General features: G+C 47.0%; 1 protein-coding gene across 1 annotated transcript in view; it reads left to right on the forward strand.

Annotated features, from left to right (window-relative positions):
- Window positions 1-14,063, forward strand: part of SNTB1 (syntrophin beta 1) — a 625,304-nt gene that overhangs the window by 366,443 nt on the left and 244,798 nt on the right. The gene's annotated exons all lie outside the window — the stretch shown is intronic.

A 14,063-nucleotide genomic window follows, 5' to 3' on the forward strand; every position in this document is an offset into this window, starting at 1 on the left:
AACAATATTTTTTACAGCAAGCAGGCCACCTCCCCTACAGTGGGATTAACATTTTTTGAGCCACCTACATGCATGATTGTAAAAGCATAGCACCAGGTTCAAACACTGCAGATGACCAAGAAAAATGCTCTCCAATGTAGAAAAAACTACTTTTATAGAAAGTCACCAGTACATTTTTCGAGTTGCCCTTTGGATTTGTTGCATGTTGTAAAAAATGTGACCTGCTAGAAATTAGGAGACCTATGTCCCTACTATGACCAGCTGAATTTTTTTTCGCTCTAGATGTAAATATAGCTTTCCCTATGAAGACAACTCTTTGTGATTATAAGTATATTTTCACAACTTCGAAATATTATTTAAACGTCCTTTTCAATGTTTATCAAAAGTCTAGTTCAGTGGTAAAGGTGGATTTTTGATAATCACACTAAAAAGTAACTTTTAGAAATCATACTTTTTGCTGCCTGGAAGCCTTGCAGTAATACACAAGTTCTGTTGGATTCCCCATTCCTCCAGTGGCAGTAAATAATGCCCTGATGAGGTTCGAAAATGTGCTATGCCATGAAATAAGTATACTTTTAATAGCAAGAAGACTGGAGTGGGACAGTCGTTGATCACTCTTCTGGGATGTGCCATTTGGAAGTGAGAAAGAACACATAGTTTCATATATGAACAGAGCTTGATATTTCGATGTGGGGAAGGGGGCTAGCGTGGAAGATGGTTTTCATCAGAGGAGCCCTATCAGACAATCATCCCTGCTCCAATACACTAGAAACCTGTTCCTAGATAAGAAAGAGGGGGTGGTTCCTCATTTCCATAGGTCTGGACCTGGGAGGGGATTAGAAATGCTGAAATATGAAACCATCATTTTGTAATATTATTTAAAGCCTCCTGGACACTTTTCCATCAAGTGAGGCAGGAAGTGCTGCAAAACAGGGTGGCTATATTTATGCAACCTCCATCAAATGAGTCTTGGAAAGTCATAATTTATTGGCTAATACGCTAGATAAAATGTCACATCACCACCAGCTCATCAGAAGGAAGAAGCCTGCATGAACTACCTGTGAAAACCCTTGCGCTAAACTTTAACAACACTGGAGGAGGAAGTGCTCTTTAAAGGGCAGTCAGCTGGCTCCCACAGGCACAAATAAGGCTGAAGAACATCTCCATCCTGTGTGAACAAACGCGCTGCTAAGTTTGAAGTGGAATCAGGAGCCATGGCTAGAGAGAGATCTGGGCCCCAGGAGCCTTGCATAAAAACCTAGGATGAGGCCAGCAGCAATGTTTCCAACAATGTCAAAATTTAAATTTCTGACCTCTGGAGAACCAGAACAAGGTGGCAAGGCTACCTCAGGGAGGGCATGACCTCACTGGGACAACATTTAGAGCCTTGTCTCACTTGTAGCTTGTTGCAGCAAAAAAAAGGTTCCAATGGGACCATATGGAGAAGGAATCCGTCCTCATGGAGCATTATCAGGCAGCAACATTCAGTCCTGCTCCAGTGGAGGAGCATAAGAAACAAAAAAGTAACTATATCTATTTGTCAAACTTGGGAATGTTTTGCAAAGCTAAGGAGTTAGGTCCTTACAGGGTACGGGGTAGGCTGGACCCTATTCTATCGAAACACACACAAATATCCCTGCACCCAACCAATTTACCAACACTTACCTATAGCAAATAGGGCAAACAAAAAATATTTTAGTTTGACCCGGTCTTTTTATATATACCTGTCTATTTTGAAAAAATGTTAAACTATTTTTTCAAATTTCGCAAAAATGGAAAATACTGCGCGTTCAAAATTCTCAATTACAATACACAACTATATACAAACAAATATTTACATTTCCTATACACAATTATCATACATTCCATAAAAATACAATATATAAACAACAAAAATTTAAATTTTACAGTGGAGTTAATCAGTATTCGAAAAATGAGAGAAGACAAAGTCATAAGAAGGAGCACAGTCCTCAGACGAGGATAACTTTACAACTAGCCGAGGCCAGTTGAGACACTTAATGATGTAAATAGCTCCCTCAATTGTGCCAACGCGTTTCTAGTCCAGGGAAACCAGTTCCCGGACTTTCATCAGGGCTTTGTCACTTCTTCTGTATAAAATGCAGAAAAATAATAACGTTTTATTCACTATCTGAGCACCTCTCTTCAATCTCGTAGTGCACTGCAAGGTATCAAGATTGTACCTGTTAATATCTGGTGTCCTGGCCCTTCGTGATGTCAAAGACAGGCTCAGGTTTAACGTATTTCAGTCTTTATTTAAGAAATAGTTGCTGATATTGAACCTCAAAGCATTTTGTTCATTGCCTGAAATAGGAAAACATTTTTGTATACATGAAGACGCTAGTATATGTACACATGGGGGGAAGGGGGCGGGAAAAATAATGCTCCTTACGAGGAACTGCAAAATTATGATCTATTCATACCTCAGTATACAAGTCGATGCCTCACTTGTAGCCGCTATTAAACTTGTACTCCAATAATGCAGGCGAATTCTAATGAAAACAAGGGGGAGGTTTTGCACCCATTAGAACCATGTCACCACTTATTAAAAATGTATTGCGCATTTTCCAACACACACGACGCCACGTACCTTTACCCGTGAGTAGCGCGAAAGGTGCTTGATCTTATTGAATCATTTGCCGGTCTCGGCAGCATCCGAATAACTACTGTGGCAAGAGAGAAACCGATACATTTGTATCTACTCATTTGTGCAATACTTGTAACAATGTTATCAAGCTCACGTTTGAAGCGAAGCTCAGCGTACCTGGTTGTATCTGCGCGTTGATTGCCGGTGGTTTTTAAGAGCTGGCTCTCTATTTTCGCACAGCTCCTAAAAGCATAATGACACTGGTTTTAGCACATGTACCTGAGTAGGTATAAAACGGTGATATCGCTTTTCTAATCAGCGATACAAGTATAAGTTTGAACATGGAGGGCCATCACAAATGTGGTAACTGTGTGGCTTGTCCGAGCACGATTGAAGGTAACGAATTTCAGCACCTGGGAGTAAGATGGGAACATCTAGGGTTCACAAATTGCAAGACTAAAAACGTAGTGTACGTGATATTATGTCCATGTAGGAAGATCTACATAGGTAAGACCAACCAACAAGTCAATTTGAGAATTAGTCAACACAGGTCCTGCATAAAAAATAAAGTCATGACCGCACCAATGGTTGAGCATTTTGTCAAAAATGAGCATAGTGAGAATGACTAAGTGGTCAATTGTATTCACCCTGAATCAGGCAAAATGCCCTACTGATGTCGACAAGAGTGTTGTTACAAAAAGCGGCATACCTTATCCTGAAATTTAATAGTAAATTGACAGGATTAAACAGCCTTTCCGAATTATCCAGATTGTGAATAAACAGTATGCGACACTTTCAGTTCACCTGTCCCCTTGCAAACACTGCTATATTTGACTTTGAGAATTAATAACAACATTGTAGCAATATTCAGCACTTCACCTAATGCCCCATAAATTTGGAATTTCACACTTTGCAGAAACCAAATGTTTAAAACAGCCTCTTCATTTGTGAAAAACTACGTGTCCCAGAATCCTCTGTTTGGTGAAAGAAGATGTAAATATAGGCGTTTCGAAATGGCCACCGGTAGAGCAGAGCAGAGAGATCGAGTGACTCGAGTGCATGTTTCAGCATTGCCCCTAATAATGTTCAAACTTATACTTGTATCGCTAATTAGAAAAGCGATATCACCATTTTGTACCTACTCAGGTACACGCGCTAAAACCAGTGTCATTATGCTTTTAGGAGCCGTGCGAAAATAGAGAGCCAGCTCTTAAAAACCACCGGCAATCAACGGGCAGATACAACCAGCGAGCTTGATAACATTGTTACAAGTATTGCACAAATGAGTAGATACAAATGTATTGGTTTCTCTCTTGCCACAGTAGTTATTCGGATGCTGCCGAGACCGGCAAATAATTAAATAAGATCAAGCACCTTTCGCGTTACGCACGGGTAAAGGTATGTGGCGTTGTGTGTGTTGGAAAATGCGCAATACATTTTTAATAAGTGGTGACATGGTTCTAATGGGTGCAAAACCTCCCCCTTGTTTTTATTAAATTTGCCTGCATTATTGGAGTACAAGTTTAACCGGTCACTCCACTACCGCATGGCCCCCGTGTGCCCGGATTCTTCTGCCGCTGCCTACTTGGCCCTCTTGCTGCCGCCTCTTCTTCGGGCCCCTGCTCTCCAGGCTTGCCCTCGCTCTCCAGGCTTGCCTAGGCTTGCCCCGATCTCCAGGCTTGCCCAGGCTTGCCCCCGCTTTCCCGCTCTTTCCCCCCTCTGCTCCCCGCCGCTGCTCTCCTGCAGCCCCGCCCCCCTCTCCTGTCTCCCGCCCCCCATTTGCCGCCCCGCTCCCGCCTCCCAGCTGCTCCTCCCTCCCACTTTGTCATAAATGGCGGGGACCGCGTGTACGCGCATCGGCCACGCGCAGCGGGCGCGCAGATTGCGCGCCGAAGGCATGCCAAAGGCAAGCCAGTCTACGCCCGTCCACGCCTGGACCGTGCCCAGCGCCAGGAACCCTGGTCCTCAACGATGCCAGCCCACCCGACGGACGTACGACACCGCCACCCTCCACGCACTCAACGCCGGCCGGAACCCCGCCTGCTACCGAGCCACCCCGAAACGCACCCATGGACCCTTCACCTGCCAAGCCTGCCAATTCACCTGCCTCCGAACCTGCACCGCACCTGCCAAGCCGAGCACCAGCAACAACCACCTCAAGTGCATCCTGCTCAACACCCGCTCCGTCCACAGGCACGCCGTCGAACTCTGGAACCTCCTCGACACAACATCACCAGACGTCGCCTTCCTCACAGAAACCTGGATGAACGCCTCCTCAGCCCCCGACATCGCCATAGCCATCCCGGATGGCTACAAGATCACCCGGTGGGACCGCGTCAACCAAACCAGAGGAGGCATCGCCATCGTCCACAAACACCATCCGCATCACGACCAACTCCGACGACACCCTCACCGCCGCCGAGCACCTTCACTTCCAGATACACACCGACCCCAAGACCACCCTCAAAGGCACTCTCATCTACAGACCCCCGGGACCACGCACACAATTCAGCGAAGCCATCGCAGACTTCATCAGTCCACACGCCCTCACCTCATCAGACTACATCCTCCTAGGGGACCTCAACTTCCACTTAGAGAACAACAAGGACTGCAAAACCGCCGCCCTGCTGGACAACCTCAGACTCAAGCAACTGGTGAACACCCCCACACACTACGCCGGCCACACGCTTGACCCCGTCTTCTCCTCCAGCAAGCACATCTCCTTCAGCCACTCCTCCGGACTACACTGGACAGGTCACAGCTGCGTCCACTTCAACTTCAGGAGAACCACGACCTACCACCACCCGCAGCAGGTCCCCCACAGAAACTGGAGCAAGATCACCGCCAACCAGCTCACCACCGCCCTCAGCCAGAACCCACCCACCAACACGACGGACCCCAGCGAAGCATCCCGCAACCTCACACAGTGGCTCACCACCTGCGCCGACGACCTCGCACCACTGAAGAACCCTCCCAGCAGATCCGGCAGCAGGAAAGCCTCGTGGTTCACCAACGACCTCAAAAATTCCAAGAAAACCTGCCGCACCCTCGAGAAAGCCTGGAGCCACGACCAGACAACAGAAAACATGACAGCCCCACGACCAGACAACAGAAAACATGACAGCCCTCGAGAACGCCACCCGCAAACACCACCAGCTGATCCGCACCACCAAAAGGACAACATTCAAAGAATGACTGGACAACAACACCCACAACAGCAAGGAACTCTTTAGCATCGTTAAAGAGCTCTCCAACCCCAGCGCCTGCAACAACGATATCACACCCTCGCAAGACCTCTGCGACTCACTCGCCTCGTTCTTCCACCGCAAGATCGCTGACATACACAACAGCTTCGGCGCACAGACCACGCACCCAACCACCGAACCAACACCCCCCATCACCACCCTCTGCACCTGGACCCCTGTCAGCACCGAAGACACCACCCGCCTGAAAAACACCATCCACTCCGGCTCCCCAACCGACCCCTGCCCACACCACATCTTCAACAAAGCCGACTCCATCATCGCGCCCCAGCTCCGGAACATCATCAACAGCTCCTTCGCATCCGCCACCTTCCCGGAGAGTTGGAAACATGCCGAGCTGAGTGCCCTCCTGAAAAAACCCACCACGGACCCCACGGACCTCAAGAACTTCCGCCCCATCTCGCTCCTCCCCTTTCCAGCCAAAGTCATCGAGAAGACCGTCAACAGACAACTCTCTGCCTTCCTCGAGACCAACGGATCCCTCGACCCATCACAGTCCGGCTTCCGAGCAAACCACAGCACCGAGACCGCTCTCATCGCAGCTACCGACAACATCAGATCCCTGCTCGACAACGGGGAAACTGCTGCCCTCATCCTCCTAGACCTCTCAGCAGCCTTCGACACCGTATGCCACCGCACCCTGATCCAGCGCCTCAGCAACACCGGAATCCCAGGAGCAGCCCTGGAGTGGATCATCTCGTTCCTCACCGGAAGAACCCAGAGAGTCCGCCTCCCCCCGTTCCGATCCGCGGCCACCGAAGTCATCTGCGGCGTCCCGCAAGGTTCCTCACTCAGCCCCACCCTCTTCAACGTCTACATGAGCCCTCTCGCTGCCATCGCACGCCAACACAACCTTAACATCATCTCCTACGCCGACGACACCCAGCTAATCCTCTCCTTCACCCACGACCCCGCCACCGCCAAAGCCAGCCTCCAGGAAGGAATGAAAGACGTCGTGGAATGGATGAAGATCAGTCGTCTGAAACTGAACTCCGACAAGACGGAAGTCCTCATCCTCGGACCATCCCCTTCCGCCTGGGACGACTCCTGGTGGCCCCCTGCACTGGGCACCGCACCCAAGCCAACGGACCATGCACGCAACCTGGGCTTCATCCTGGACTCCTACCTCACGATGACCAACCAAATCGACGCCGTCTCGTCTTCCTGCTTCAACATCCTACGCATGCTCCGAAAGATCTTCCGGTGGATCCCCACCGAAACCAGGAAGACTGTCACCCAGGCCCTCGTCACCAGCCGTCTGGACTACGGGAACACCCTCTACGCCGGAACCACAGCCAAACTCCAGAAAAGACTCCAGCGCATACAGAACGCTTCTGCACGAATCATCCTGGACATCCCTAGCCACAGCCACATCTCTGCCCATCTGAAAGACCTGCACTGGCTCCCCGTCACCAAGAGGATCACGTTCAGACTCCTCACCCACGCACACAAGGCTCTCCACGACATGGGCCCGAAATACCTCAACAGCCGCCTCACATTCTACACACCCACCCGCCTGCTCCGATCCGCCAGCCTCGCCCTCGCCTCCGTCCCACGAATCCGCAAATCCACCGCCGGAGGAAGATCCTTCTCCTACCTGGCGGCCAAGACATGGAACTCCCTCCCCACCCACCTTCGGATGACCCAGGACCATCTCTCCTTCAGAAAGACCTGGCTGTTTGAGCAGTAGCGACTCCCCCCGCCCCCTCCCCCCCCTCCAAGCGCCTTGAGACCCTAGCGGGTGAGTAGCGCGCTCTACAAATTTGCTGATTGATTGATTGATAGCGGCTACAAGCGAGGCATCGACTTGTATACTTAGGTATGAATAGATCATAATTTTGCAGTTCCTCGTAAGGAGCATTATTTTTCCCGCCCCCTGTCCCCCATGTGTACATATACTAGCGTCTTCATGTATACAAAAATGTTTTCCTATTTCAGGCAATGAACAAAATGCCTTGAGGTCCAATATCAGCAACTATTTCTTAAATAAAGACTGAAATACGTTAAACCTGAGCCTGTCTTTGACATCACGAACGGCCAGGACACCAGATATTAACAGATACAATGTTGATACCTTGCAGTGCACTACAAGATTGAAGAGAGGTGCTCAGATAGTGAATAAAACGTTATTATTTTTCTGCATTTCATACAGAAGAAGTGACAAAGCCCTGATGAAAGTCCAGGAACTGGTTTCCCTGGACTAGAAACGCGTCGGCACAACTGAGGGAGCTATTTACATCATTAAGTGTCTCAACTGGCCTCGGCTAGTTGTAAATTTATCCTCGTCTGAGGACTGTGCTCCTTCTTATGACTTTGTCTTCTCTCATTTTTCGAATACTGATTAACTCCACTGTAAAATTACAATTATTGTTGTTTATATATTGTATTTTTGTGGAATGTATGATAATTGTGTATAGGAAATGTAAATATTTGTTTGTATATAGTCATGTATTGTAATTGAAAATTTTGTTTGTGCAGTATTTTCCTTTTTTGCGAAATTTGAAAAAATAGTTTACATTTTTTTCAAAATAGACAGGTATAAATAAAAGTACCCGGTCAAACTAAAATATTTTGTGTTTGCCCTATTTGCTATAAGTAAGTGTTGGTAAATTGGTTGGGTGCAGGCATATTTTTGTGTGTTTCTAAACTTGGGAATGTTAGCAAGGTGGCAAAGACACACCAGTGGTGAGGCAAACCTCAGACGCTAGGGAATCCTGCTATGCACTATTCAGACCTTGTGACACCAAAATTGGTCCTGGGTTCAAAATGAAGTTGCAGGTCCAGTTCTTAAAGTGGAGAGAAGCTTCCAAAGACATGCCTTTGAAGTGCACAGATGCCCTGCCTTCCTGGTTCTGGCTCCAGATTCACTACAGGGCTTAACCCTATGTGTGGAGTCAGGACACAGCCTATTCAGGTGTGAGGCTGATCCCAGCTCCTCCCTACTATTCTGCCAGTGATGGCCCATTCAGTCACACCTAACCTCCCATTGTGTGTGGCTGTTTAGGAGGAATGCACAAAGCCCAACAGTCAAGCACACCTAGCCAACTTTCTAAAAGTGGTATTTTCAGAATTTCAATTTAAAATCGGACTCCACCATAACCTTTAATTTTAAATTGTGATTCCAGAGACACCAAACTTGAACTGGTTATCTCTTCCCATTTGGAAATGACATGTATACAATGTAAAAAGGTAACTCCTGTATTATCCTATGGGAAAGATATGCCTTGCATTAGTAAATAATTCATTTTAGACTTTTTAACTATCAGGACACGTCCAACATTTTAAATACACTGCACCCTGCCTTCTAGGCTGTCCAGGGCCTACTTTAGGGTGGCCTATGTGTATTAATAAAAAGGAAGGTTTGGGCCTGGCAAAAAGTTTATTTTGCTAGGTCGAAATGGCAGTTTAAACTGCACACACATCATAGTATGCTTTTTTACTTCAGCCCATTGCTTTTACTGATATTTTTCTCTGTTTTTTTTGATGTTTGTATACTTGATATATTGATGTTTATTCATATGTGTTAAATAAACTAATCTTTTGAAATTGAAACTGCACACACAGGCTGCAATGGCAGGCCTGATGCATGTTAAAATGACTACGTAAGTGGGTGGCACAATCAGTGCTGCAGGTCCACTAGTAGCATTTAATGTACAGTCCCTGGGCACATATAGTGCACTTTACAAGGGACTTAGAAGTAAATTAAATATGCCAATTGGGTATAACCAATGTTACCATGTTTTTAGCCGAGAGCACAAGCACTTTAGCACTGGATATCAGTGGTCAAGTGTGCAAAGCCCTAAAGCCAGCAAAAATAATGCCAGCAAAAACAGGAGGTCAGAAGGCAAAACATTAGGGGGAAACCACACCAAGGATGCCAGGTCTAGATAAAGTGTAACAAGCTTTAAATATTTTGGTGCTGTCCTCGACAAAAAGGGTAGCAAATGGTCACAGTTAGGCACCCTAAAAGTACCAACCAAGCACTTGATGCTTATGATGGGACAATTAAAATAGAATCTTGTGTTCAAAACAACAAGGCTGTGCTGACGGTAGTCGCAAGCAAACTAATGGCAATGCCTGGCAGTGTTGCAGCGGTCTTGAGCCCACAGTATGCGGTGGTACCGCTAAGCATATTACGAATTTCCTCTCTGCCACTGTTTTCATGGTGATTCCTACTCCATGAAAACCGTGGAAGAGAGGAAACCCCCCTTGTGCCTCAGGGCATGGGGTGAATGCAGGGGGGCACAAAATGTGCCCCCGGTGTGCATGCATCCATCTCATTTCTTGCGCGTCATGGACTTTAGATCCCGCCACAGCTTTTATCATACTGTCCAGACTCTGTACGACAATTTGAGTGACCAGTCTAAACCCCGGGCATGGTCATTCAGAGAGAGTCTGCTACAGCTGACCTTGATATGTGTGGGTAGTTTTGCTGCTTAGGTTCCCTTCTCCTCATGACTATACATGTGTTATCCAGTAGTTTGGATTCCGCTGTTTTCCATTCCTTAGACACAGAGCGAACATTGTTTGTTGTTCTTTTCCGTAGTTTCAGATAGCCAAGAAATACTACGCCTTGGCAAGATCTGTACACTTGGATGGACCAGGTTCTGGCCCTCGAGTGGAATATCTGTATTGTGTAGGACCACTTTTTGAATGCTCTTACTTAGGTGTCACTGTGTGGCTAAAATATATGCCTTTTATTGTAGTGCTGTAACCTACTATTATTTGTTGCAAAATCTTTTAAATATATTTATTTTTAAAAATCAACAATAACCCTCATACATTCGGTTCAAGGCATGCAAATCTCTTTTACTGGTCATACATGTTAAAATCATTTTCTTTTAGCATTTTGTACAAGTTGGAAGTGAGATTAAGAGCTAGTTTCAAGAGTAGAGTTCAGTTGAGGAGCTTGGAAGTTGAAAGACTTCAACAGAGATGGTGAGTAAGTGGTTTATTCATTTGTAAGGATCAATTGAGGTCTGGATAGCTTTCCTCCAACTTTAAATACATTAATTTCCCATGAGTTTGGCGGGGCAGGAGCACTGCCAATTGTGCAGTGCTATAGTCTGACAAAACCTAAATGAAACCCTAAAACGCAATGTAAAACTTTTGGAAGGCCTCCACAACCTCAAGTTTGGCCTGAAGTCACTCATGGGTCATGCAGTGTTTGATTTTAATTAGGACTTTGCACTTTTTGACCTACATGTTTTAAAATGCACATCTCTGGCTCCCTTAATCTGATTGTAACGTTTTTTTGTGGCATTGTGTTTATTAAATTTATGGAGTTTTTCAGTTGGTTTGGGCATTTTATTTTGCTATTTTATTGATTTTAATGTTGTTAAATACTACCTCAACCTGTCACACATTTTCCTGCCACCGAGGGTCGAGCAGAGATTTCTTAGAGAGCTGTATTGTAACTTACAAGACCGTGCCTTATTACGTTGGTGGGGCCACCCCCTCCCAAAGTAGTAATTAATTCGCCTCCTGAGAATATGTAAAAACAATTGTGCACGGGCTTCACGTTCAGTGCGACGTTTTGTGACCTCACCAGTGACCTCACAAGTGAAGATCGATGAGAACTCTACTCGGCGCTATTTCACAGGCGCTCTGTCACATTACTGTAAAGGTTGAGCTCCATCAAAGTCAGCGTATGCACCACTAGAAAACAACATGGCCACCGCGGAATCCCGCGCGCGCAGCATCTTCCATCTTTAGTAATGTTTACTCTTCAGTCAAGTAGCACTTTGTAAAATAGGCACGCGACTCCCCCACATAATCCCATGTGCCAGCAGCAGCCAGCGTGACTTAGATTGTTCTTGCAAAGGCTACCATTTGGAGCTCATTATAGCATACCACAAATAAAGAGCACTCACCCTTCCCCAAATGTTTTGACAGTGCGAACAAGAAGTGTATATTAGGCTGTATCGGAGTCAAGCGTTCAGTGTAAATACTGCCAGACTTGTACCCGCGTAGAACAGTCCTGTCAAGCGTCACGCAACACGCGTGACGCCCACGCATTTCAGTGCGGTGATCCGCATCACCGCACTGAAATAAAATGTCACGCATTTACCGTGACCTGCCAGGCGAGCCAACCGGCACCTGTCACTGTGCCCGTGAACCGTGGCTCTCTGCGAGGTATCGCCTGTGTCCCAAACAGTATTACAGCAGACTGCGCCGCAGCTCCCTGAGAGCCGGCGCTACAATGTATCGAGTTGCACCACTGTCTGCCATGAGAGCTGGGATCATTAAATCCGGATGTGCGCTACTCCCGCGTCACGTCCGGCCGCCAACAGGAAGTTTAGTATGGTTGGCGCTCATCATGGCAAGCACGGGCAGCAGCAGCCCGGGCTGGCAGCAGGAGCGGGGTCCCGACCCGTCCGGCCCCATGGAGGCTGGCTGGGTTTGAGTAAATCTGGGCGCAGCGCTGCCTGCAGTGTTCACACAGAGAGATGTGTGGCTCAGCTGCCTGCAGTATATTTAAAATCAGTCACAATTGACCCCGGACTGTTCGGAGTTCGGCAGCGGAGACTTTTGTCATTGGACTCAGGTGGCGGGCGGCAAACATGAATTCCCGTGGCTCTCACGGCGGGCCTGATGCCGCAAGTTGAAGTAAGTGACTGTACTTTCTTGAGCGAAGTATTGTGCGTCTGAATTAAAATTGTTCATGAAAAAATTCATTTTCAGCAGCGTAAGATAATCAGGCATTTCTACCTGCAGTCCGTAGCTGCTGCCGCCCGGCGGTCGTGTTAAAAGGTTGGCAGGTATAGAGACGTGTGAGTCTATATCCAGTTCAAGCACGAGTTAAAAACATTATACATGTATATGATCCCGGACGGCAGCTCTCTTAGTTAATCATGGCCGCGCATGAGGCCTCGGGGAGAGCTGCCTGTAGTGCTGTGCAGCACGACATCTGTGGCATAAACTGTTTAAAACTCGGGATAAACTGTTAAAAACTCTGGCATTAACAGTTTAAAACTCGGAGTGCGCGCCTGCCTGCCCATATTACCGGGCTTTGGATCCCGGACGGCAGCTCTCTCAGTTTAATCATGGCCGTGCATGAGGAAGGCCTCGGGGAGAGCTGCCTGCAATGCTGTGCGGCCGTGACACATGCGGCTCACCTTAGCGGCTGTTCAACTCGCGCTCAGAGAGATTGAGACAATAGTGCCAACTGCCAGAGTATTGTGAGACCACTACAGAACAAGTAAGTACATTGGCCAGGCAGCCTGCCTGCTGCCACTGACTTTAGTGGTGGTGTTGTTCTTCATGTCACAGAGCGAGTCTCACACACAGGGCACTGCAGCTAGTCCGTGAATTATCTCTGGTAGCGGGGCAACTCTGCGCGCCTTTATTAAATTGTTAACATTAATACTTGCTGGCTGAGGGCTCAGGCTGCGGTATCGCCGGGCATACGCATCGGACGATGGAGCCTGTGTGCCCTGCAGCACAGCAACCACTGCAAGATCTGATCCTTTGATTTATTTCAGACAGAAATCTGCAGGCACGGCTGCTCTGTCTCGTCATCCTTCTTAGGTTTATAATGTTGGGCACAGTCGGTCATTGAAAGCACTAGTAGCCTGGCGTGACTCACTCTGTAATTAATTTATTTCAGTTTATGGACAGAATTAAAATTCAATGAGTCAGTGTCAGTCTGTAGCTAAATCAGTCAACTAACCTAACTAATTAATTGTGTACTTGAGTTGAGAGTTCGTTACGTGGTCACATTATACATATCATTTACACTGTGCTTAATTTATAAATGGTGCAAGTATTTGTACATAATATGTCTGAGAAGGTTTATTTTCAGTGAGTTACTGTGGTGTTTTGCCAGGGCTCGCTGCTCTCTCTCATTGGGTGGGGAGTCGTCACGACTCGACATCCCCTAGAGGCCCCTCATCATGCTCCCTCGAGAGAGATCACTAGTGTTAGTGCTTTTCCATTTCTAGTGCTCTGCAGCAGTTTCAAGAACTAATTGGAGTTGTTTCTTGCCCAAATGGCTGTCATTTCTGATATTTAGAAGTTTCCCTCCTCTTCATTGCATGATTTTTGTCTGCGAGAAAGTGTCACTCATAGTCGTTGTAATGTCACTCATAATTTCACTGAAATTATGAAAATGTCACACATGGCAATCTGAAACCTTGGCAGCTATGGTAGAGCACATCGTGGCACTGAACGGATAGTCTTACTCTGAGTCAACG

Source organism: Lissotriton helveticus, chromosome 4_1 (genome assembly GCF_964261635.1).
Source record: "Lissotriton helveticus chromosome 4_1, aLisHel1.1, whole genome shotgun sequence".
NCBI lineage: Eukaryota > Metazoa > Chordata > Amphibia > Caudata > Salamandridae > Lissotriton > Lissotriton helveticus.